This window comes from Triticum aestivum, chromosome 1B (genome assembly GCF_018294505.1).
Source record: "Triticum aestivum cultivar Chinese Spring chromosome 1B, IWGSC CS RefSeq v2.1, whole genome shotgun sequence".
NCBI classification, from domain to species: domain Eukaryota; kingdom Viridiplantae; phylum Streptophyta; class Magnoliopsida; order Poales; family Poaceae; genus Triticum; species Triticum aestivum.
This window is the reverse complement of record NC_057795.1, coordinates 669,787,793-669,806,953: the sequence shown is the minus strand read 5'-3', so window position 1 is coordinate 669,806,953 and position 19,161 is coordinate 669,787,793.

Here is a 19,161-nt window from a genome sequence, read left to right as displayed (position 1 = left end):
TCCGGCCCATATTACGTAGCCCAGACACCCGAGGACCCCCTAATCCAAGACTCCCTCAGTAGCCCCTGAACTGGTCTTCAATGACGATATGTTCGGCACATAGATTGTCTTCGGCATTGCAAGGCGGGTTCCTCCTTTGAATATATCAAAGCAATCTTTCGAATAAAAGAACTGTATCTAGCTCTGCACGACAGTCACAACCATCAACCACGAAGGCAAAATATCTAATCAAAATAATGTCTATCAACTCACAACTTTTCGGCGAAACATCACGTCTGGCCTCTTTAACATTTTGAACCATTTTTTGCCTCCCACTTCGCGTTTCGAGGCATGGCCTCTACTGACACATCATGTCAAAACAGAGACCCTGTCTGCTTATCACGGGATCCTCGTCAATACGGGTTTGGGTAATCCAACCGTGCCATTCGCACGACCCCTTTGGAACAGGTGAGTTTTAAGGCTCAAGGTGGGGGAGGGGGGCGCTTGATATTCACTGCCTATATAAGTGGATAAAGATCCCTCTTTTCCTCCCCACGCCTTCTTCCTTCTCCTGCTTTCCATCCTCAAGCTCCAGCGCCCAAGCTTCAATCTTTCCCACTGCCACCAGCCTCACCAGCCATGTCTGGATCCGGCTCGAAGGGCAAGTGGGAGGCCTCCTCCGTCACGGAGAAGGGCATCAAGGAGCTCTGGGAGGCGAGGTACCTGTCCGTGGACACCGCACACAGGCCCCCTGCCAAGAAGCAGGTTATCGCAACCCCGGAGCCCGGCGAAAGGGTTGTGTTCATCCCTCACTTCCTCCGCGGACTAGGGTTTCCCCTCCACCCCTTTGTCCGTGGTCTCATGTTCTAGTACAGGCTAGACTTCCATGATCTAGCCCCAAATTCTATCCTCAACATCTCGGCGTTTATCGTCGTGTGCGAGGCGCTACTCCGCATCTCCCCACACTTCGGCCTATGGCTAAAAGTCTTCAACGTGAAGCCGAAGGTGGTCTACGGGCAGCATGCAGACTGCGGCGGCGCCATGGTGAGCAAGCTCCCCAACACCAGTTGGCCTAAAGGGGCCTTTGTGGAGACCGTCAAGGTCTGGCAACAGGAGTGGTTCTACATCACCGAACCCCGCGGCGCCAGATGGGCGGCCACTCCTGTGTTTAGATCTGGACCCCCTATGCGGCTTGCATAGTGGACCAACAAGGGTCTGGACTGGGGGTGGACTGCGGAAGTGCTGATGCCGCAAAAGTGCATATAAACATGATAAACAAGAACACCAGTCTCACTGACGTGATTTATGTGATGCTCTTCCACCGGATCCTTCATTGCCAACTCCGGCCTCTCCATATGTGGGAGTTCAGTCCTGAAGGTCCCCGGACACTGCAGTGCTTCTTCGGCACAACAAATGAAGAGATCTGGAAGCTTCTTTTCAAGGCCCAGAAGATGTGGCTGAAGAAGACCGATGATATCGGCCTTGACAGTGAGAATCCGACCACTCCGGTAAGTGTATTATTCCCCAAACATACCTTTGTTCCATGAATCCTTAGGCCTAATGAATTCTTCGTCCCTCTCATAGGGCTGGATAGCGAAGGCGGACCGGATCAAGTGTCCGGCTCCGCTGCCTGAAGATCTGGCCCTTCCCTAGCTAACGAAGATGCTAGTCCTGGTGCCCTATTAGGCACCGGAGAAGAAGGCCAAGAAGAAGGGCAAGGAGGCCAAGGACGCCCCCCTGCCGTAAGGGTACTTCGGACGCGGTGTCCGGAGAGACCGAAGTCCCCTCCTCCCACGAGGGAGATGAAGACGAAGAGGATGAGGAGGTGGAAAGTGACTCTCCCCTCAAGGGGAGGAACAAGAAAAGGGCAGCCTCCATAGACCCGGAGGAGGGGGTGTCCAAGAGGGGGAATATAACCCTCTCAGATGGTTTAGATTTAGACGCCGAACACATCCCCGAGAGGTTCCCCAAGACGAAGCCCCTGGACGAATCGTAAGTACCGAAGGTTTCATTACGAGTGTTCGATCCTTTATGCTTTTAATATAACATATCATGTTATGTGAATTTCAGCCCTGCTCGCGAACTCCCCAACCCTTCATTATCTGAGGGGAGTTCTCTGCCACTTGAGATGCCAAAGAGCGAGACGCCTCCGCGAGATACTCCGCCTACCGCCGCGGATGACACCGAGGTGTTGTCCCGAAGGACCTCTCCAGGCCGCGGAGGGGTGAGCGAGGCTACCATGACGGCACCTGAGGGTGAGGCCTCGGCTGCCGAGAACATGGGGGATGCAACCCCCATGGAGACCGACGGCAGGGGCCCTGACCAGTCCGGCCCCCAGCCAAACACTATTCTGGAGACCCATGCGGCTCCGGAATCGAGCGAGCAACCCCCTTCGAAGGAGGGGGGAGCGTCGGCTCCGATGGCGACCTCCACCAATCCGGAGGTGCCGAATACTCTGGTGGAGGCACTACAACATGCTGCCATCGTGGAGGAGCACCGCACCCTGATGGGTGTGGTGGTTGAGAAGGTTCAGTCCGCAAAGAGCGGGCTGAACGAAGCCTTCACCAGCCTGCTAACAGGCTTCGAGGTATGCGACGTAATACTCTTAGACGCTTTTCATATGAAGGAAATATGCCTGTATATAGATAGTAGCCCCTGAGACTCTGTTCGGTTTTGAGAAAGGCCAAACAGAGGATCGAGTAGTAATCGCAGGAGGTGACGTACTTGTCTATTGGATGACAGGCTTCCCTGTTGGCGGCGACCGCCCAGGCCGCTGAAGTATCCAAACTCAATCGGAAGCTGAAGCTAGCTGATGATGAGATCGACCGCATTAACAAGCAGTTCGATGGGGTGCAAGGTATGTTTAAGAGAGCTCTTATATGCCTGAAGTGATATGCAAATTTAGAGTTAAACTCAAGCACTGCTATGATTTTGATTGCAGGTAGCGCGGCCGAGGTTGAGACCCTCAAGAGCGCCCTTGCCCAAGCCAAGGAGGAGGCGAAAACGAGGAAAGCGGCCGCGGATTTAAAGACCGAACATGTCACCTGCCGCCAGCATGAAGAGAGGGTGGCCGAAGTGGAGCAGGAGCTAAAAGACGCCATCAACAAATGCGAGACTTTGGAGGAGAAGACTTCGGCCCAAGCGACCGAACTTGCCAAAGCCCTCAATGAGGCCAAGGAGGCGCGGACCGAGTCTCGGACGGCTCGGGAGGAGATCTGGTAGGCCGGACAGATAGCGGCCGGTAAGCCATTTCTTTTGCAGAGTGTATTTGGCAGAACTTTGGAGTTCTCCAGATGCCTTTGCGGATCTTCCGAAGAGTGCTGCCGACGCCACATAGTTCTTCCGGGCCCAGGAGGGGAACACGACGGAGAAGCTCTTCTGGTCGCAGTACCTAGCGCCGGATTGTCCGGCGCTATTAAACAACCAGATGATGCAGCTGGCGGAGCTGCATAGGATGTACGGCTTGCCCATGGTTCAGCTGTGGCCAACCGAACCCATTCCTAGCAGCTACTTCGGCCTGGTGAAACTAGTCGCCGATGCACTGCCCCGAGTCGAAGTTTTAAAGTGCTCAACGTGCATAGAGGGTGCACGGATGGCCTTTGCCCGTGTCAAGATGCACTGGGCGAAGATGAAGGCCACCGTCATGGCGACTGAGGGCCACCCGAAGGCAAGGACCACTGCAAGCCGGGGCGATATTTTGATGATGTCCTGGAAGGTTGCCGAATAGTAGAGGGCCAATGCTCAAAGGATATCATGTTTGAGTGAATTTATCCTAGTTGTCCAGACTTTGTTTGATGATCCAAGGATTTGTAATATATTTATGCCTATATCTGAAATTATTTTCCTCCTGTGCGACCGTTTTTAATTCTTGAAGAATGCCAATCCTCGGCTTCAGCCCCCACATAGATATTACGGGGGTGTTCGGGGTAGTGCACGATCACACTTGACCCAACGTCTTGGTCCGTAAAGGAGGTGTCTGCGCGGTGAACCAGGCAATCAAACTATGATGCTTTACTACTTTCACTTAGCCATAGAAGTTTGACGGTGGGGCTAAGTACTAGCCCCTGGTGCATATGCCGCCATCCAAACTAGGATGCCTTAGGCGCGTGTCCAGACGAAGGCCAGTCCTTCCTATAATACGGAAGAAATCGCAAGAGATTTATAGCAAGTCGCTGAATCGCCGACCAGCTCTCGCCATATCATGACAGTCAGTTTTCGGCTTTCTCCACTGAGGTGTTTGACCGGACGAACCAGAAACACAATCGCAGTAGTTCTCCCTTTACTACCCTAGCCGAACAAGCGGAACGTAAGGTAGTATCACAGGAGCCGGGCAACCCAACTATTGACCAAAGACATGATTCGGAGCTGATGCATATAATGCAATAATTGGGACACCGAAGTATACTCTAGAAGTGTTCGAACTTTTTGGAAATATGTATGGCCGAATAGATCCCCTGGCATTTAAGCCGTACCAAAGTATATATGGCAATCTAACGACAAAGAAGGAATACATATTTTATGAAATAAACCAATACCAAACAGGGGTTGGTGAAAAACTGTTTCCATTATAATCTAATTGATACGTCAAAACGTGCTATTACAGATGATGCCATAAAGATCAAGGCTATTTTACATGCCAAGAGTTTGTACACAAGGGGAAGCTGTATACAGGGACGAACGAAGAAAAGGTATTCTTGAAGATTCCCTTGACGCCCTGCCGCACGTCTGCGCCACTATTGCCTTGGTGCCGAATCCTTTGAGATAAAAAATCGACGATCATATGTATAGAAGGGGCCTGTGAAGGAGCCCTTGTGCGGTCGTCAGGTGATCAGGTTTTATCAAACCTATAATAAGAGGGGGGGAAAGAAAGAAAAATGAAGGGGTTGAGGTCAAAATAGGGTTAAACCGCGCCATAGACCCTGCCCGCATTGTGCCTCCATCGTTAGCCAAGGTAGTGTGTAGTTATGCACACGCGGTACATATGTCACGGTTAGATGGGGCGAGTGACGGAGGTGGAACTGCTAGTCCAGCTCTGAATTCACCGAGATGTTGTTCTGTAGGGTAGGCCAGACTTGTTTGACTGTGTCCGGGGGCTTGATGGCCGATGAAGTGTTCGGCTTGATGAGGCTGCTCTATACCTCAGCCGCAAGGGCTGCAGTATGCTCCTTAGTACAGAGGGAGCGGTCCATGTTTCCATTTACTGCGATAACTCTGCACGGTCCGGGCATCTTGAGCTTTAAGTAAGCATAGTGCGGGACTACATTGATGCGGGCGAAGGCAGTTCGTCCGAGCAGTGTGTGATAACCACTGCGAAAGGGGGCAATGTCAAAGGTCAAGTCTTCGCTTCGGAAGTTATCCGGTGAACCGGAGACTACTTCCAATGTTAAGGAACCCGTGTAGCGGGCCTCTACGCCGGGTATCACTCCTTTAAAGGTGGTGTTACTAGGCTTGATTCTTGATGGGTCAATACCCATTTTGCAGCTAGTGTCTTGATAAATCAAGTTAAGACTACTGCCGCCGTCCATAAGGACTCGAGTGAGATGGAATCCATCGATGATTGGATCAAGGACCAGGCGGCCGAACCTTCATGACGAATACTGTCTGGGTGGTCCCTATGATCGCAGGTGATCGAACAAGCCAACCAAGGATTGAATTTTGGGGCGACCGGCTCTACGGCGTAGACGTCCCTTAGCGCACGTTTGCGCTCCCTCTTAGGGATATGAGTGACGTATATCATATTCACTGTTTTTACCTCGGGGGAAAATTTCTTCTGCCCCCTTGTGTTCGGTGGGCGGGGCTGATCATCATCTTCGCTTGGCGGCCCTTTCCCCTTATGTTCGGTATTTAACTTACCGGCCTGCTTGAAGACCCAACAGTTTCTGTTGGAATGATTTGCAGGCTTGTCGGCGGTACAATGAATCTGGCAAGGCCGATTGAGTATTTTGTCTAAATTGGATGGGCCGTCCCTGTTCCCTTTGAATGGCTTCTTCCACTGACCGGGTTTAGAGCCGCTGTGTCGGGGGTTGGGTGCTACATATGCCAAAGGATGGCTTATCATGGTGGGAGCGAGTAGAACGTCGCTGGTGCCTAGAAGCGAGATGAGGCGTAGACACGTACGCCGGCACACTTTACCCAGGTTCGAGGCTCTCCTAGGAGATAACACCCCTAGTCCTGCTCTGCGGGGTCTCTGCATGATCACTAAGGCACTAGTGAATACAATCGTGCTCCTTGAGCTGTATGCTAGAGGTAGAAGAAGGCAAGGCTTGCTCTTTCCTCCCTCTATGTGTGAGTCTAGTTCTAATAGGTTGGGAACCCTTCGCATGGGTGCCCTGGGGGGTTTATATAGGCCTACCCCCCAGGGGTACAATGGTAATCAGACTAGGTGTAGGACCCAGCCGTCAGCGACTCTGGTCACCGGCTTCTCCGCCGGCTGCTGGGGCCCGCCTGGTGGGCCCCACCGACTGGTCTGGTATGGAGCCGACAGGCCGCCTCCGCCGCTTGTAGGTCTGGTCGGCGGCTGATTATTGTAGCCGCAATGTTAATGATGCATGCTTGGTCTGGGGAGTGTGGCTATAGTCCCACCGCCTGGTGGGAGATCACTATAGCCACACCATGTCTCATCTGGTTAATGGCGAGCGGACCCCGAGGGTGGAGAGGGACGCCTGCTAGAGGCTGGCCTCTCTCAGGTCTGACTGGTCAGGCTCCCGCCGTCTTCCGGGCTCTCGTTGCCTGGTAGGGCGGGCTCGCCTGCAGGCCGTACCGACAGGCCATCGTGGGAACAGGGCTCCGCCTATCAGGAGTGACGTCAAGGGCGGAGTGGCAATAGTGCCGTGCCGTGCGGAGATCTCCGCCGGTACGGGGCATTGTGGCCGCGCCTTGTCCTGGATACGGGGGAGATGGGCTACACTGTAGCTACATCTTGTCTTGTCCTCTTAATGGGGGTGCAGACTTTGAGGGCGCCATGGCCGCCTGCTAGGAGCCGGCCTCTCTGGAGGCCGCCTGCTGGGAGTCGGCTCGTCTTTGTGCCGTCTTCTGGAGCTTGGCCGCCTTCCGGCAGCCGACCACTTGAGCCAGCCAGCCACCAGGAGGCGGCTCTTCATTCTGGATGTTTGTGGGGCGTAGTCGGCCCAATGTCTGGAAAGGTTCAGGGACTCGGGTTAGGCTACCCGTGGCCCATTACTCTGACAGTAGTCCCCAAAGCTGGTGAGGCGTCGTGGCTGATAAGTCGAGAAGCCTCAGCAGTTTCCTTCTCCGAGTGCTCTTATTGAATTTCTTGTCCGACTCCCGGCGTGCCGCCTGTCGGGAGTCGGACGCGACCAGCGGCTTCGTGTGATGATTTCAAAATGCCAAGGCGGGAACCAGGTGGCGTGCTTGCTAAGCCTCTAGGCCTGCTGCCCGCTGCAAGTACGCCACGCGGCGCCAGCTAGCCAGGCCAGCCTACCCGCCCATGCTAATGATGGGACGTGACAGCAGGCCAGACCCGCCACTACTAGGCCTCGGTGCGCGGGCGGATCCACTGCAGCCGAGGCGAGCGGTTGCGATTCCGAGGGGAGTTACTACGCAGTAACTTGCGAAATAAACGCAGGGTCGTGGGCGCAATTAATCCCACAATCCCACGCCCCGCCCCCCTCGGCTTCGTAGCTTGGGGGCTATAAGTAGGGGGAGGAAGGGGAGCGGTGGAGCACGCGCGCCCTTCTCCCCCCATTTTCATCTTCTTCCTCCCTTGCTGCTGCCGCACCTCCACGCTCCGCCGAGGCACCGTCGCAGCTCATCGCCGTCAGACTCTTTCACCCCAAGCTTCTCGCTCGATCCTGCTCGGTCTCCATGATGCGCGAGAAGAGAGGGGACTGGGATGGCTCGCTCGTGATCGACGACCATCTCTCCTTCCTCCGCGCCACATGGCGGTTGCTAGACGAGGGTTTTGTCAAGGTGCGCGTGCCATGGAAGGTGGAGATCTCACCGGCGCCGCAAGGAGGTGAGCGGGTCATCTTCTTTCGCATTTCCTCCGCGTCTTCAGCCTGCCGGCGAGCGGATTTTTCCGCTCCTTCATGGAATTCTACCATCTTCAGCCGCACCACTTGATGCCCAACACCGTGACGCTGATGTCCGCCTTCGTCACGGTGTGCGAGGGCTACCTCGACATCCTCCCCACCATCGAGTTGTGGGGGGCCTTCTTCTACACCAAACTGGGCACCTCCTCCAAGGAGAAGGCGGGCCAGTGTGGTGCCTTTGTCGCGGTGTGCCGGCCGTTGCCGAAGAACGTCTTCCCCGCCATCAAGCTATCACAGTCGGTGAAACTGTGGCAGGAATCATATTTCTATGTGGAGAATGTCGACCCGACAATCGACTTCATCAACTTGCCGCCCTACGAAGCCGCCCCCCCGGCTGAGCCTCGAGCCAATTGGGGCTACAAGCCGAAGCCCATATTGGCCGACACCGCTGCCGCCATCAACCGGCTCCGGGTGCTGACGGAGGCGGAGGACCTCGTGGCATCGGACCTGCTGGTCGCCTTTGTCGAGCGCTGGGTTCTCCCGCTCCAAGGCCGGCCTCATCAGATCTGTTGGATGAGTGGGCACCGCAACCCATGCCGATGTGCACGAGAGACATGCCGACTGGCGAGGTGGCCCGGATGGTGAACGAGATCGCCAACCTCAAGCTGTTGGAGGGATCGTGGCGGTTCGGCAAGCGGCCATACTCCCGCACCAACCCGCTGCCTACTGTAAGTTTTTCTACTCTTTCTTTTTAGTACTTGTCTTGGTCTTGATCTTGGTCTTGAACAGTCGATCTTTGGGACGCAGATATACATGTCTCCGGTGACGTCCGCCATCGTGGGGCCGGGTGGAGACTACCAGCCAGACCGGGAGGCGAGCGACGTGGACGACCCCGACTTGGGGGCGGCTGCCTTGGAGGACGACACTATAGGCAGCGGTGACAGAGAAGGCGGCTTCGAAGAAGGGGGCGGCATCGAGACTTGGCCTGACGATGACGATGAGGAAGACGAGCCGCACCCTGCGTGAGGCACCGGCAAGGCGGATGCGGGCCCCTCCACCGAGCCGCCTGCTCGAGGCGGCACGCGTAAGCGTAAACAGGGCGTCGTCTTGTTTGGTAGCGTGCCAAAGAAGGCCAAGAACCCGACCACTGCGACCAGGCGAAAAGAGGCTGCCGCGAAGGCGGCCAAGTTTCAGAAGCTCCTGAAGGCGCCTCCCATGGTGTCGGCGTAAGTATCTTTTCCTGTGCTTTTCCTTTCTTGCTGATTCTGTCTAAGCTTTCTTGCTTTATTTTCCTTGACTTAGGGCCCTCTCTTGAGAAGTCAGCCACCACCTCCATCATTGGGTCGGCGGAGACCTCCACCACCACCCGGTGAATCGATCCGGCCGCCGACCTCCGGGAGTCGCAGGAGCGAAATGCACGGGAGGCACGCGAGGATCAGGAAGCCGCCCACTTAGAGAAGGCAGAGGCGGGCAAGGCGGAGGCCGCCGCGCTGAAGAAGATGGCGGAGGCCGAGGCTGATGCCACAGTGAAGAAGCGGCTTGAAGAAGCCGCGCACCGCCATGAGCTGCTATTCGTGGTTCCTTTGAAGTCTGCGCCGCCTCCATCAGAGTTCACGGCGCCGACTGGGGGAGCCGGCGACGGGCACCCGAACATGGAGCGGGAGAGCGGCGACGTCGCCATGCCAGACGTGGTCGTGCCACCACCACCGCCATCTGGAGGGGTGCGAGACAAGTAGCCGGCCGGCCCGCCGGCGCCACCAGCCGAAAACGAGGTGGTGAAGGGCCCAACTCTTGAGGCCCTCACACCAACGCACCGTCGCCTTGCGAAGGCAGCCTCAGCGCCACGGCCGCTGGAAGCCGGCGCCGCGAGCTCGTCAGTCCCAGATGCTGAAGCGACCAGCGCCGTGCCGGCTGACTGGGTGCGGAGAGGCGGGACAGGAGCCTTAAGCAAGGCGGTCCTAGACATCCAGGCCAAGCTTCGAGCTGAGGCCGACGCTCTCAAGCTGTGCAACCAGGCATTCTTGGACTCGTGAGCGGTCATCCGGGTATGCCTTTTATTTCTTCCTCTTTGACTCTTGTACTTTTCTGTGGGGGCACGCCAGCGCACCCACTGGGTGTAGCCCCCAAGTTTCGGGCCGGCTGCTGAGTAGGCGGCTCGGAACTTTTAATTGACAAGCTCCGAGTGCTACCTTTATCTAGCATCTTCTTTATAGGACTATCATAACCTTCGCGTGGCCACTTTCAACTCCAATGTCCAGGAGCTGGATCAACAGACCGCTGACTTGTCGGAAAGCCGGAGTAAGTCTTCGTTTTCTTTTCCTGCGGGGGCGCGCTAGCGCACCCGCGGGCTGTAGTCCCCGAGATTCGGGCCGACTGCTGAGCAGTCAGGCCGGATCTCTCCGGCAACTGCATTGCCCCTTTGATGATCGTTGGTAACTTCTTTCTCTATGGGGGCGCGACAGCACACCCACGGGCTGTAGTCCCCAAGATTCGGGCCGACTGCTGAGTTGTCGGGCCGGATCTCCCCGGCAACTATACTTCTTCCTTGTTGATTGCTGATGTCTTTTTCTTCCTCTACTTTTGCAGAGGCCAACGCCGTCCTGCAGCAGCAGCTGGGTGAGGCCATCACCGCGTTACGTGCCAAGGAGGCAGAGTGCAGCAAGCTAGCCGAGGAGCGTGACTGGCTGGTCATGCAACTAGCGGAGCTTCTCCAGAAGGCTTAGAAGGAGGCGGAGGTGAAAGAGTCCAATCTCCTTTCTGAGTTCAAGACTGAATGCTCCGTCTGGGCCGACAAAGAGACGCTGCTGACTGCCGGCTTTCATAGGATTGAAGACATGGTTGATGGTAAGCTTCTTCTTTTTTCTTTGTTCGAGCCACCGGCTGCTAACCAGGCTGGCTTCTAGCTTCTGACTCCTGTCTTACTTGCTTTCTGCTTGTGCAGACTTCTTCCCTGGCCACTCTGGCGCCGCCAACCAGGCTATTGAGGCTTATCGCGAGGAACAGAGGGCGGAGGGCGTGCAGATCGCTGCCGATGCCCGCCGGACCCTTAGCGAGCAGCTTCTCAGCATCCAGGCCCGCCTTCGGCCGGCTCATCGGATGCTGTGTCGTCTTCAGCCTGTCGGGGCCCAGGCGATCTCCGCCCTCTGGCCAGACATGCCAGCTCCGCGCACTCCCAGTCGGGCTACCGACTGGATGGAGGTAGCCGCCGGCCGTCTGGAGGCTTGGAAGGGTTCCTCGGCCCGGGCTGGAGCGCTTCGGGCCTTGGAGTTTGTCAAGGCGTGGTACCCTAGGCTAAATTTAGCCCAGTTGACAACGTTTTGGCAGGAGGCCCAGGAGGAGCTGGTGGCGGTGGAGCGTGACCTTGTCAAACGGGCGGCGGCGATCGCCGAGTACACCAACACCAGCATCTTCATCCCTGAGCTGGCTGAGAATGGTGCCGAGGCGCCACCGGAGTGGTTTGGGCTGAACCCGGAGGATGGCGAGGATTCGGCCGAGGTGATCGACTCCAGCGACAAGGGAGAAGACGAGGAGGACGAGGAGATCGGAGAGGATGTGCCAGAGGTCGGAGCAGACGGCCAGCCTCAGCTTGACCGGCCTCGAGCAACGAGCCGTGCTCGAGCGCGCCAACTACTGCTGGAGGCAACCAAGCAGAGACTGATCGGCCGTCCACTCCACCAACCGGCACCACCGACTAAGCCAACTAGCCGGCCCCCTCAGCTGCTCCCTAGGCTGCCATCTTATCTTTACATTTCCTGCTTTACCAGTCTAGACAAACTTTGTTAAATTTGTATAATTCCACCCACGGGGTGTATTTCAAACTCTGTTGAATGCTGGACAAGGGCCTTTTGATATGTAAATATTTTTGCCGAGTTCTGGCTTTCCTTGCTTTCTGCTCCTTGGCTTTTTTCCTTTGCCGCCCTCCCTTGGTTGCCGCCTTGCCAGCCAAATAGCCGCTCTGCGGACTGTGGCTGGGTCAAGTATTTGGCCACTTTCGGGAGGACAAGTACTTAGCCGACTAGAGCATTAGCAAGTTAAGTAGAAGTCAGCCGGCCGGCTGCTCAGCAGCCGGTCGGTGAGGCGGGAAGCCGGCTTGAACTATGTACATGCTTTTTGGTGCTTAGCCATTTTTCATGTGGGCACCCTTTTCTGCATTAACCCTTGCCTACCGGACAGTAGCTCTGCGAGCTGCGGCCTTGGCAGGAGAAGGTTTAAGTGCCGACACACTACTTGTCCAGCTGCAGGAAGCATTACATAGTGCAAGGCGGCGAGCCCCCAGGCCGACTGATCGAACCCGGTGCCAGGCGGAAAAAAAATGAAATAACACATTCATAGGCATAATACTTATCATATAGATAAAAAGGGTAGTCCCCGAGATCTTCTCGGGGGATCCGGAGTCTTCGTACTTTGCTGCGTTGATGAAGTCCCTGCACCAACTGCTGCAGTCCCCGGGCCGGGTTCTGAAGTCCCCGGGCCAGGTGCGACTACTGCAGTCCCCGGGCCGCCTGCCGAAGTCCCCGCGCCGCCTGCCGAAGTCCCCGCGCCGGCTTCTGGGGTCCTCAAGTCGGTTCCGACTGCTTTAGGAGGAGTCTGATTCTGGTGATGGCTTGACAGACGGCACATCTTCTGATAGTGGGTGTAGTTCTACTTGGAGGTGGACAACACTTCACTCAGGTAATACACCGGCCTCTAGACTGGTAGTGCTTTGCCTTCTTCTTTGCGTTCCACAACTATGACTGTGCTGACCACCCGGCTGGTGGCGGTGCTGTAGAGAAGCATGGGCTCCTTAGCAGTCGGAGCCGCCAGGACAGGCGGAGTGGTCAACGTCTTCTTGAGCTAGAGAAAAGCTTCATCCGCCTTGTCGTTCCACTAAAAAAAGTGGTCTTCTTCATGAATTGGTACTAGGGAAGAGCCTTTTCACCCAGCCGACTGATGAAACGACTGATGCATGCCAAGCAGCCGGTGAACTTTTGCACGTCTAGCAGTCGGGTGGGTACCTCCATCCTCTCGATGGCCTTGATCTTCACAGGGTTGCACTCAATGCCGCGCTCTGGGACCAGGAAGCCAAGAAGCTGGCCGGTTGGTACTCCAAAGACACATTTCTCCGGGTTGAGCTTGATTTGAAAACGGCGCAAATTTTCAAAGGTTTCCTTAAGGTCTTTAAGCAGGGTGCCTGGCTTCTCCGTCTTCACCACAATGTCATCCAGATAGACGTGGGCGTTCTTGCCGAGTTGCTTGAGGAGACATTTCTGCATACAACGCTGAAACGTGGCGCCGACATTCCTCTAGCCGAACGTCATGGTCAGGTAGCAGAAGGCTCCGAATGCTGTGATGAAGGCAGTTTTCAACCTGTCGGCCGGGTTCAGCTTGATCTGATGATACCCTGAGTATGCATCCAAAAAACTCAACAGCTGCATCCGGCAGTGGAGTCTATCACTTGGTAAATTCTTGGCAAAGCAAATGGATCTTTGGGGCAGGCTTTATTGAGGCTGGTATAATCGATACACATGCGCCACTACTTATTCTTCTTCGGTACAAGGATTGGGTTGGCTAACCACTCTGGAAAGAATACTTCCATAATGAAGCCGGCTGCTAGAAGCCGGGCTATCTCTTCTCCAACAACTCTTCTGTTTTCTTTTGACAGGCGGCGCAAGGGCTGCCTGACTAGCTTGGCATCAGGTCGGACATGTAGCTTGTGCTCGGCGAAATCCATCGGAACACCCGGAATGTCTTTGGGAGACCATGCAAAGATGTCCCGATTCTCACGGAGGAAATCGACAAGCTCGCTTTCCTATTTGCTGTCAAGGTTTGCACCTATGACAGCATGCCTCTCCGGGTGCTTCGGGTCCAAGGGTATCTTTTTCATTTCTTTTGCCGGCTTGAACGAGCCCTCAGCCTCCCACTCCTTGGGGTTTGGTGACATTTCCGGCTGCTTGCCAGCCATTGCCACAACCCGGTCAAGGAGCCGTTTCTCGGCTATGATCCCAAGAACCTCGTCGCCGTCATCGTCTTTGGGGTAGCATCCAACACGACGGCCATCTTCTCCGAACACCTTCACATAGAGGGTCACGTCGCCGTCAAATTTGAAGTGGAGAGTGCACGCCGGCCTAGGCCACGCGCGTGGGCAAACGTCTGCAAGCCGCGGCCCAAGGCCACATTCCCGGCAACGGAGATCTCCACTGCAACCCAGGAGGCCCTGCTGCAGCAGTCGTCCGCCTGCAGCCAGAGCCCGCCAAGGCCAGCGGTCAGCAATTCGCCGGCGTAGAAGCGAGGGAGCTGGAGCCAGTTCCCGGCCGGGTTGTTCGACCACACGACAAACTCCGGCAACACCTCTGCTGAGTGGAAGCGCGGCCGGGGAGGCCGCGCAGCCACGACGCGCCTGCCTTCACCAACTGGGCTGCCCCAATGCGGGCGGCCCCCGCCAAGTGAAGGGCCGCCACCGCAACCACGAGTAGCAGCGACGGGAGTCGCGGGATGCTTGTGGGGACGACCACGACCGTGCTTGGGCGGAGGAGAGCCGGGCCCTTCCCGGTGAGCCTTCTCCTTTTTCGCGGCTGAGAACCTCTTCGCGGGCGCCATGGGACACCGCAAGCAACCAGAGCAAGGAAGAAGAAGAAGAAGCGGGAAAAGCAAGAAGCAATGGACAAAGGGGGCTTCCGCCCCTCCCCATTTATGGCCCAAGGGATACCAACCGCAGGCCTCCACAATCATAGGTAATGATGACTCTTTTTGCATGCAGCAGGGACTCATCAAATCAAGCAGTTGCCGAGGCAGCACGGGGAAGCGGTGGCGCCCACGTCCAATCAACCGCCACGCGGCGACCAAGGCCGCAGGCTGTTGGGGCCCGCGGCGCTCCGCACTTGCCCTTTGGCTTCGCTGCTAAGCCAAGTCCGAGCGCGCCTTGGGCCCGGAGGCTACTGTCGGCGTTCTGGGAATGGGGGTCCCCAGACTTGCGTGCCTGCGGCCTACGGCGTGGCTCGAGCAAGGGCCCAGCACGGCACGTCTTCATCAACCCAGGTTCAAGACCCTCGCGAGGGGCCAAGCCTCGCGGGGCAAACGACACAAGGCTTCCTTTGGGGCGGCCTCACCAGGCCGGCTCGCGAGGAGGCGGAGAGATGAAGGCACGAAGTACCTCGCGAGGTGCTCGTGACGCAAGCCATGACGATCAAGACCAGGCGGGCGCCAGCCTGCGCAGTGTCCTAGTTTCCTCTTTGGTGCAAAGGGGGCAAGCGCAGGCGCGGAGTAGGCATCAAGCAAAGGTTTCCATATCGGTGCAATGAGACCAAGACCAGCAGAGCAGCAGAACGGAGGTCACCGTGGAGCCCAATACGGCGTCATCACTAGTGCCTTTGGCAGTCGAAGACCACCTTTAGTCAGGATAGCTTGTACTAGCTGTGCCCCTTCAAAATGACCATTGTTGGATCCCTTCCCACTCAATATTTGGGAAGAGGACCAGGGCCTCTATAAATAGAGATAGCCACCACAATAGAGAGGCATCTCATCAGATCCGGTCAAATCCATCCCAAGTAGAACACCGCATCAGCTCAAGAACACCCCTCGTGAGGCTGTTCTTCCTCTGTACTATTCATCATTAGCCCCAGAGGCAATCCACCACACCACACACTAGATTAGGGTATTACACCACAACGGTGGCCCGAACCAGTATAAACCTCGTGTCCCTTGTGTGTTCATCGTGCTAGTCTAGATTTGCGGCGAGGTTTTGGGGCGTGGATTGGAAGGGAGAAGATCTTCGTGTGCACCCCAGAGTTTGAACCTTAAGGGTTTTGCCGGAACCCCATATCTGACACAATCATGATGTTGATTCTGTACTAAATATGTAGTTGTGAAGCAACTATGATTTATCTTGGTCCAAATCTTCTCAAAGTTACCAGGATAAAAGTCCTTCTTTACCTAAACCTCGAAGACATCTCCTTTGCTCCCAAACACCTTCCTGTTGATCACCAGTGCTCACCCAAGTTTACTGCAGTAAACTTCAGAGGGTGATTACCATTTAACCATAGCAGTTTTAACCAAACTACCACCATAGTTGAGACCTACCCAGGAAGAACTTACCCGTAGACAACAATTTCCAGCCCATCTCCCCCGCTACATGCCAGTGCACGGGGTGACCACGTTAATGGCATCACTATGCACGCGCTCTGTGTGCAGTGGCTGTGTCCAGTGTCCGTTTGTGCTTTGGCACCTCCTCCCCTCGTCGCCTTCGCGCGCGTGACCGTGTCCATTGTCTTCCTCTCATCGTCGCTGTTCCCCTGGACCCCTCTCCCCCTCCGACAGCTTCGTCACCAACGCAAGCCGCCGCGCGCCCACAGGCGAATAGTGGTGGTTTGGCTCGAAGCTCACCGTCTTCTTCCTCCCTACACTCCTTTGGCCTCCTCCTCCCTGTGAGCTCTCCCCTGTGCCTTCCTCGTCGCTTGCCTCCGAGCTCATCCGTGTGCACATGCGTCCACGGCTCCGGCCACGCGTTGTCGGTGTACTAAAGTAGGGGTACCTTAGTATCCCGAACTTGTGCACGGGCAGTCGCAGCGTCCCGCGGCAAGGCTTACCGGGCGTCCGCCAAGATCCTCCGTAGCTCCTATTGATGCCATTCAAGAACAAAGTGGTTTTACTGAGAAGTCAAGGCCCCGGCAAGAGGAGCTTGCCGGGAAGGACAAGGCCCCGGCAAGAGGAGCTTGCCGGGAGGGAAAACCAAAGAACTTGCCGCGCCGCGCCACGCGTCCCGGCGAGACCCGACGAGCGACAAGCTTTCGGGTGCGACAAGACAACGACCGCAGCAAGGCACTTGCCGCGGCGAAGCCACCACTCTGCGCCCATGCTCCAGCGCATCCGTCGACGTGTCGCTGCAGGACCGTTCCAGGCGCACGTGGCGGGAAGCTGTGCAGCCAAGCGGTGCGAGGTGGCAAGTGGAGATGACGAGAAGGCCATCGTGGCAGGCGATGGCGCCCCAAACGGTCGTTTTCTGCACTGTTTGGGCGACTGGACGGGCATTAAATGCCCTTGTCCCCTGCCGTCAGAGTTAGGTAGGGTGCACTGTACATAGCAGTTGTACCAACCCCTCTTTTTACATTTCTACCCCTGACTGCGTTGCCACCTGTCGGTGACCCCTTTAGCCTATAAAAGGAGGCCCATGCGCAACGTAGAAGGGGTTCGACTCATTCGAAACTACAGAACGCTCACGCTCTTGAGCAAGAAGTCAATAGAAACACAAAGCAGCACTAGGAGTTTTATCTCTCCGGAGAGCTCCGAAGCTGGGTAAAATCCCTCGCGTGCTTCGCCTCGATCTGCTCTTCGTGCGCCCTCCGCTCCCTGCCGGACCGAGAAGGGGCCCTGCCCCATAGGTGTTCATTTCCCACGACATCTTTGGCGCGCCAGGTAGGGGGCGTCGAGGTTGTGCGAACCTGATCCGGTGTTCGCGCGCGCTACATCATCATCTTCATCGACATGCCACCGAAGAAGAAGGCTTCGGAGGTGGTTGGTCCGTCTGCGTTGATTCCACCGCCACCGGAGCAAACGGGCGGTGGGGTAGACGCCGGCGGAGGAACGGGCGCCGACGGGGGAACTCATATTGTTACCAGATCCAAGGACAAGGCCCCGCAAACTTCGGCGTCCGTGCACGCACCGCGCCCCTCTCAGGAGGCGCGGGACCGACAACGCCATGGTGCTCCCAGCACCGTGCTCGCGTTAGAACAAGGCCAAGCTGGTGGATCGCGGGACGCTCAAGGCCAACATACACGCCAACATGTTTGCGCGAGCGCAGCACGGTCGCCTGGACGAGATGTTGCTCCTTCTAACACTGTTAGAAGTTTGAGCATATCCCGCTCCTCGCGTCGTTCGCCCCCGCCGCCGAAAACTCCAGAAGAAGCATTGGCTCGAGCCCAACTGCTCCTAGACTACCCTCCAGCGCCGGACAAGATCGACGATTGGAGGACCACCATTCAGAGCCTCATCGGCTTCGCCAATGGCGACACTCCCCGGCAACCGAGTACGTCGAAGCCGCGGCAAGACGTCCAGGCGCAAGCCGGTGGCGACAAGACCGGTGGGGGTGCCACCACCGTGCACTCCCCGCCCCGAAGGCCAAGATCGCCGACTCGCCGGGCTAACCTCGACACCGACTCCACCGCGTCGTCGGACCCGCGAGCTTGTCGCGATCAGCACCAAGTTCTTCAAGAACAACGACAAGAAGACGCTCGTACTCGCATTGAGCGTCGAAGAGAAGCGCGGCGTCAATCAGAACAGCGCGCTGGACCCACTGTCGACATGCATGCGCCAGGGGAACCAGGCGACTTGCCGTACGCGGTAGGTTTCCCTGCGTTCACTCGTGAGCTGCGGCAAGTCCAGTGGCCCAGTACCAAGAACTTCAAGCCAAATGTACCCGAGAAGTACGATGGCAGGATACATCCGTCGGAGTTCCTCAGCGTCTACACCATCACGGTACAGGCGGCCGGGGGGCGCGACGAGAAGATCCTCGCCAACTACTTCCCGCTGGTGCTCAAGCCCAACGTCAGATCGTGGCTCATGCACTTGCCAGACGACTCCATCTCCTCATGGGCGGATCTATGCCATCAGTTTGTCGGCACCTTCACAGGCGGCCACAAGCCCCATGGCCAGGAAAGCGATCTTCATCTGCTCGCCCAGAAGGAAGGAGAACCCCTGCGCAAGTACATACAGAGATTCAGCCAAGTGCAGCGCAACATCCCAGACGTCCACCCTGCCGCGGTCATCAGCGTGTTCCATCAGAACGTGCGAAACCGCAGGATGAGGGAGGAGATGGCGATGTGCAAGATTAGAGACGTCAGTGAGCTATATGCCCTGGCCGACAAGTGTGCACGCGCTGAAGAGGGGAGGAAACTCCCCGGAGAGAATGCAGGAGCAGAAGGGTCTGACAGTGAAGATGCCGCCCCGGCAAAGAAAAACCGGAGGCGGAACAATAGAAAGAGGAAAGCTAAAGATGTGCTAGTCGTCGAGCAGTCTGGAAACGGAGGTGGCGCCGACAAGGCCAAAGCTAACGACTCCGGCGAGGCCGTGGTGGCCGCCGACAAGCAGGATGGCTCCGACAAGTAGTATTGCAAGATCCACCGCACCAAGGGCCATGATCTCCAGACTTGCAAGAAAGTTGAGCAGCTTGTTGAGCTGCAGAAAGCTGAATACGAGCGGCGCGACAAGGAGAAGGCCCAAG